The sequence below is a fragment of the Tursiops truncatus genome, chromosome 11 (genome assembly GCF_011762595.2).
Source record: "Tursiops truncatus isolate mTurTru1 chromosome 11, mTurTru1.mat.Y, whole genome shotgun sequence".
Classification (NCBI taxonomy): Eukaryota; Metazoa; Chordata; class Mammalia; order Artiodactyla; family Delphinidae; genus Tursiops; species Tursiops truncatus.
The window spans coordinates 73,173,324-73,180,092 of NC_047044.1; the positions used below are offsets into that span (position 1 = coordinate 73,173,324).

At 52.5% G+C, this 6,769-nt stretch overlaps 1 pseudogene; it reads left to right on the forward strand.

Annotated features, from left to right (window-relative positions):
• The first annotated feature begins 2,353 nt into the window (after positions 1-2,353).
• Positions 2,354-3,174, forward strand: LOC117314324 (serine/arginine-rich splicing factor 3 pseudogene; annotated as a pseudogene).
• The last annotated feature ends 3,595 nt before the right edge of the window (positions 3,175-6,769 follow it).

Genomic DNA, 6,769 nt, shown 5'->3' on the forward strand with positions numbered 1-6,769 from the left:
GTGGAGGGAGAGGGAGAGAGAGATGGAGAGGGAGAGGGGGGGAGGGAGAGAGAGATGGAGAGGGAGGGGGAGAGGGAGAGAGAGGGGGGAGAGGGAGGGAGTGATAGAGGGAGGGAGCGAAAGATGTCTCTCCTCCCTCCCTCCCTCTCTCCCTCTCCCTCCTCCCTCCCCCTCCTCCTTCTCCTCCCTCTCCCTCTCGCTCCAACTCTCCTTCTCCCTCCGTCTCTCCATCTCCCTCACTCACTCCCTCCCAGAGAGGCAGAGATAGAGGCAGAGGGAGAGAGGGGGAGGGAGAGGGAGAGGGAGAGAGGAGGGAGAGGGAGACAGGTAGAGGGACAGGGAGGGAGGGAGGAGAGAGGAGAGGGAGAGAGAGAGGAGAGAGGGAGGGGAAAGAGGTCTCTTCCTCCCTCCCTCTCCCTCTCTCCTTCTCTCCCTCTCTCCCTCTCCTCTCTCTCTCCCTGTCCCTGTTTCCCTGTTCTGGTCTCCCTCTCCCTCTCTCCCTCTCCCTTGTCTCTGCCTCTCCCTCCATCTCTCCCTCTGTGAGAGGGAGTGAGGGCGAGGGAGAGATGGAGGGAGAGGGAGTGACAGAGGGAGGAAGAGGGAGAGAGGAAGGGAAGGGCGAGGGAAGGAGAGGGAGAGAGGGAGGAGAGAGGGAGGGGGAGGGAAGAAGAGACCATTTTCCCTCTCCCGCTCTCCCCTCTCTCTCTCTCCCTCTCTCTCTCTCTCTCCCTCTGTCCCTCTCTCTCTTCCTCTCTCCCTCTCCCTCCATCTCTCCCTCTCCCTCTCTCCCTCTCCCTTATCTCTGCCTCTCCCTCCATCTCTCCCTATCTGGGAAGGAGTGAGGGAGATGGAGACATGGAGGGAGAGGGAGAGTTGGTGGAGAGGGAGAGGAGAGAGGAGAGAGGGAGAGAGTGAGAGAGGGAGGGAGAGAGAGGGAGAGGAGAGACGTCTTCGCTCCCTCCCTCTATCCCTCTCTCCTTTCCCCCCCTCTCTCTCCTCCTCCCCCCTCTCTCCTGCTCTCCCTCTCCCTCTTCCCTCCCCTCCCCCACCTCCTTCCGTCTCTGGAGAGGGAAGGAGGTGGAGGGAGAGGGAGAGGGAAAGAGGAGAGCAGGGAAACAGGGACAGGGAGAGAGGGAGGGAGAGGGAGAGAAGGAGGACAGAGGGAGGGGGGGAGGAAGAGACCTCTTTCCCTCTCCCTCTCCCCCCCTCTCTCTCCTCGCTCTCTCCCTCTCTTCCTCTCCCTTCCTCTCCCTCCTCTCCCTCCATCTCTCCCTCTCTCCCTCTCTCCCTCTCCTTGTCTCAGCCTCTCCATCTCTCCCTCTCTGGGAGGGAGTGAGGGAGATGGAGAGATGGAGGGAGCGGGAGAGTTGGAGGGAGGGAGGGAGAGAGGGAGGGAGAGGAGGGAGGGAGGGAGAGGGAGAGAGGAGAGAGAGGGAGAGAGGGAGAGAGGGAGAGAGGGAAGGAGGGAGGGATAGAGGGAGGAGGGAGAGAGAGGAGGGAGGTCGGGACTCCCTCCCTCCCTCTTTCCTTCCCTCCCTCTCTCCCTCCTCCCTCTCCCCCTCCCCTCCTGCTCTCTCTCCCTGTCCCTCCACCTCCTTCCCTCTCCAGAGAGGGAAGGAGGTGGAGGGACAGGGAGAGGGAAAGAGGTAGAGGGAGGGCGTGCGGAACAGGGAAACAGGGACAGGGAGAGAGAGGGAGAGAGGGAGAGGGAAGAGGGACGGGGGAGGCGGGAAGGGACGGGGAGACGGAGAGAGGGGGAGGGAGGGGAGGGAGAGGGAGAGGGATGGGGGAGAGCGAGGGGGAGACGGAGGTGGAGAGGGAGTTGGGAGAGGGACGGGGAGAGGGACGGGGAGGGGGGAGAGGGGGGGAGGGGAGGGAGGGAAAGGGGAGACGCAGGGGGAGAGAAGAGAGAGAGAGAGTGCAGAGGGGAGGACAGAGGAGAGGAGGGAGAGGGAGAGGGAGGGGAGAGGGACGAGAGGAAGCAGGGAGAAAAGAGAGAAAGAACACCATCTACATTTCTGTCAAATGACACCGGGGATCCTTACACAACCAGGAGAAAATAACACAGCGAGACTCTTTCTCAGCTGGAACTGGAACTGCAGATGGGGCCAAACACCACCAGGGTGGCCACACATGTCCAGCTGCCGCCCCAGCCCCCTGAGTCTGGTCACCAGGGCTCTGAGTGTTTGCTCCTGGGACCTGGGGTTCACCCTGTCACCCTGGAGGTCGGGCCTAGACAGCAGGGCCCCGGGCTGGACACATAGGGGGAAAAGCATCCCCACAGGACAGCTTGTGCGAGCCGATTCAGCTGCGAGATTCTAGAGGCCCGGGATCACCCTGTGGCCCATGAAACCCAGGAGCCAGGAGGGTCTTGCATCGGGATTCCTGTCCGTTGGACTGTAACGTTTATGTAAGGAATCTTGGAAACAGTGGTAACAAGAGTGAATTCGAACGAGCTTTAGGATATTATGGACCACTCCGAAGTGTGTGGGTTGCTAAAAACCCTCCCGGCTTCGCTCTTGTTGAAAATGAAGATCCCCGAGATGCAGCGGATGCTGTCTGAGAACTAGACGGGAGAACACTCTGTGGCTGCCGAGTAAGAGTGGACCTGTCCAATGGGGAAAGGAGAAGTCGAAATCGTGGCCGCCTCCTTCTTGGGGTCGTCGCCCTCGAGATGATTATCGGAGGAGGAGTCCTCCCCCTCACCACAGATGTCCAAGACGGAGAAGCTTCTCCCGCAGCAGGAGCAGGTCCCTTTAGTAGATATAGGAGAAGAGAGAGATCACTGTCCCAGGAGAGAAATCGCAAGCCGTCCCGATCTTTTTCTAGGTCTCCTAGCCGATCCAGGTCAAATGAAAGGAAATAGCAGACCACTTTGCAAGAGGAGTGGTGCACAGGAAATAACTTCATTTGACAGGAGTATGTACAGAAAATTCAAGTTTCGTTTGAGACTTCCGAAGCTTGATGCACTTTTTAAGTGTTTTAGCTGTTCACATTTGTTTGTCTCTTGGGACGGTGACACATAAAGGTGTCATTCTCTATGGTTTGAAATGGGTCATATGAGGCATGTAATATGAAGAATTGTTTCTTTACAATGTTCTCTTAAGCAAAATTGAATTTGCTTTGAATTTTTGGTCTTGCCTAGACTGATAATAAAACTCTAACTCCTGCCCACCTAAAGTGTGATATTTATTATTATGGAAACAACACTGGCAAACATTGAAAAGACTTTCTGTAGCTGGGATATGGTATGCAGCTGTAGTTAAGCAAGCAGTCTTTAAAAGGTTGTGAACACAAGCCAGCAGGTAGAAGTGAAAGCCGCACCCTTACCCTAGATTAGAGGTTTAAGAATTCCACTAGTCTTCACACTGGACAAGAGGTTGTCCAGTGAGTTTAGAATCTAAGAAGTTTCAAGGAAGTTAGTTTCCCTTTGAGTTAGGTCATAAGTCCCCTCTGTGATTGCTGTACAGGAATACATAGCTCTTTGTAATGTTTTCTGGAAGTTGAGATTATCAAGATACCAGTGTCTTGCCAGATGAAGGGTATATTGTAGAGCTGAACTTTGAGTTACTGTGCAGTTTTTTTTTTCATGCTGTCATTTGTAATATGTTTTGTGAGACTCCTTGGGATTAAAGTTTTGGTTCCAAAAGGAACAAAGAAAAAAAAAAAAGGATCCACTTGCCAATGCAGGGGACACGGGTCCGAGCCCTGGTCCGGGAAGATCCCATGTGCCGCAGATCGACTAAGCCCGTGGGCCACAACTATTGAGCCTGCGCTCTAGATCCTGGGAGCCACAACTACTGAGCCCCCATGCCACAACTACAGAAGCCCGCACAGCTAGAGCCCGTGCTCCGAAACAAAAGAAGCCACTGTAATGAGAAGCACGTGCCCGCAACAAAGAGGAGCCCCTGCTCGCCGCAACTAGAGAAAGCCTGTGTGCAGCAATGAAGACCCAACGCAGCAAAAAAAAAAAAAAAAAAAGACGATACTGGCCAGGTGATCAAGGGTAAAATTGTTTGTCACAAGTCCCGTTGATGGGGTGTATCCTTGATGTGTGTATCCTTGATGGTGTGTATCCTTGATGATGTGACCTGAGGAGAATGACATTTTTATCTGTGTCTGGATCTTCCGCCCCAAACCCCATAACTCCAGCCCAACCATATGAAAAACATCAGAAAACCAACAGACAAACAAATTGAGGGACAAAATACCTGACCAGTCCTCCTCAAAACTTTCAAGGTATCAAAACCCAGGGACGTCTGAGAAATGTCACAGCCCAGAGGAGACTGGGACAGAAAAAGGATGTTAGGGGAAAGCTAGGGAAATTCTAGTAAAGTGTGGACTTTGGTTAATAATAACGTATCCATCTCGGTTCCTTAGTTGGATAAGCATGTCGTACTAACGTACTAAAGTACTAACGTGTTGGAAATAGGGGTACTGGGTCGGGGGTCCACAGCACTCTGCACACTCTGTACAGATCTTTGCAACTTTTTTGTAACTCTAAGCTATTCTAAAATTAAGCAACTACTAAACAGAGATAAGAATGTTATTTCCCTGATTTGAACATGCCTGAGTTTGTTTTCATGGTCACATTTGTGCTATCTGGATGTGTCTTGGAATCAGTAGCAAAGGAGAGTTGCCAGCCCCTGGGAAGATGCGGCTAGTTTGCAGGTGGCTTGCTCTGGAGCTGAAGACCATGGTGGGAAGTCTGCAGCCTCGGGCTGCACTTAGAACCATGGGAGGGGATGGGCCAGCTCAGTTAGGGATGGAACCTATAAATAAAACTCTTTTTCTTTTCCATTATGGCTTATCACAGGATATTGAATATAGTTCCCTGTGCTAGACAGTAGGGCCTTGTAGCTTATCCATCCTATATTTAATAGTTTGCGTCTGCTAACCCAAACTCCCAATCCAACCCTCCCTCCCTCTTTCTCCCCCTTGGCAACCACAAGTCTGTTCTCTATGTCTGTGAGTCTGTTTTTGTTTCGTAGACAAGTTCATTTGTGTCGTATTTTAGATTTCACATATAAGAGAGATCATATATGTGTCTTTCTCTTCTGACTTACTTCACTTAGTATGATAATCTCTAGGTCCATCCACGACGTTGCTGCAAATAGCATTATTTCATTCTTTTTATGGCTGAATATATTCCATTGTATATATGTACCACATCTTCTTTATCCATTCATCCATCAGTGGACATTTAGGTAGCTTCCACATCTTGCCTATTATAAATAGTGATGCAATGAACATTGGGGTGCATGTATCTCTTTTCTTTCTTTCTTTCTCCTTTTTCTTTCTTTCTTTCTTTCCTTTCTTTCTTTCTTTCTTTTATTTTTTTCTCACACACACAGCATGTGGGATCTTAGTTCCCTGGCCAGAGATGGAACCCATGCTCCCTGTTCCGGAAGCACAGAGTCTTAACCACTAGACCACCAGGGAATCCCAGGGTGTATGTATATTTTTGAATTAGAGTTTTTCTCAGATCTATGCCCAGGAGTGGAATTGCGGGACCCTATGGCAGCTGTATCTGTTCTCTGCACGTCTCACATCAACCACCTGCACTCTACTCCTTGCTCTCAACGTCATCTTCGGGAACACAACCTGCGACAGGGACCTTGACAAGAAGAAATGGCTCAGGGAAAAGCTACCTGCACAGGGAGGAGATAGAGGCCATCGACCCTGGGGTGCGGCGGGAGAGTGGGCACAGAGATTTGTCATTTCATCCCTGATACTCAGCCCTCCTGGCTGCCCCACTCTAGGTCACCTCGGGATACAGAGGTGACCCGGTTAGAGTCCCAGCCTGTGCAGGAATCTAGGGGCACCAGCGGGTCTGAATAATATTAGTGCAGGGTCTCCCCCATGGCACTGGGGTTATTTGGGGCGGGTCATTCTCTGCTGGGGGCCCCTCCTGGGCACTGTGTGGGTTCAGCAGCATCCCTGTCCCCACCCATTTGATTCCAGGGGCCCCTCCCCCCAGTTGTGACAACCACAGATTTTCCCCAGACATCACCGAAGAACTGGGTGAGACGGAAGCAGGATGGCCCTGGGTGAGGACAGCTGTGTTGAAGCAACCAGCCTGGCTTAGGGCAAGGTCTGCCCCAATCCCGTCAGAGCCTGCATTTAGAACTGCCCCTTCCTCTCCCCACCTCCCATGCCCTGCAGTGGTCTCCGAGACATCATCCCCGTGTAAAAATCACACCTTCTCAGTTTACTGTCCCCAGCACCTAGAAGAGTGTCTGCTATGTAGTAGATGCTTCCTAAATACTTGCTGAATAAAGGAGTTGAATAAAGGGATGAGTGGATGAATGAATGAAGGTTACCATGGAAGGAGGGGGGAGATTCCCTTTCTGGCTCTCGGGGGTTGGATATCAAATGAAAGATCCATCCTAAATAGGGTGACCAGCCTTCTGGGGTTCCCCGGAAATGAGGGTTTCCCCACATTCCCAGCGCTCAAACCTGAGCGGTCCTGGGCAAACTGGGGGCGGGTGTTGGTCACCCTGTGTAAACACAGTAACAATTGCAACTGCAATAGCAATGGTCGAGGACCTCTACGGTCTTATTGACCAGGCCCAGTTCTTTACCTGGCGGGGAAGGGTGGGCCGGGATTGGAATTCCGGTGATACAGGGTGGGCGGGTGAGGGCACACCCCGGGCTTGTGTAGGGGAGTCCAGGAAGGTTCTGGAGGAATGACAGTGACACAGGAGGGAGGAGGAGGCTAAGGAAGGAAACATCCCACACGACAAGGTGTGGCCAATGGCCCTGGGCC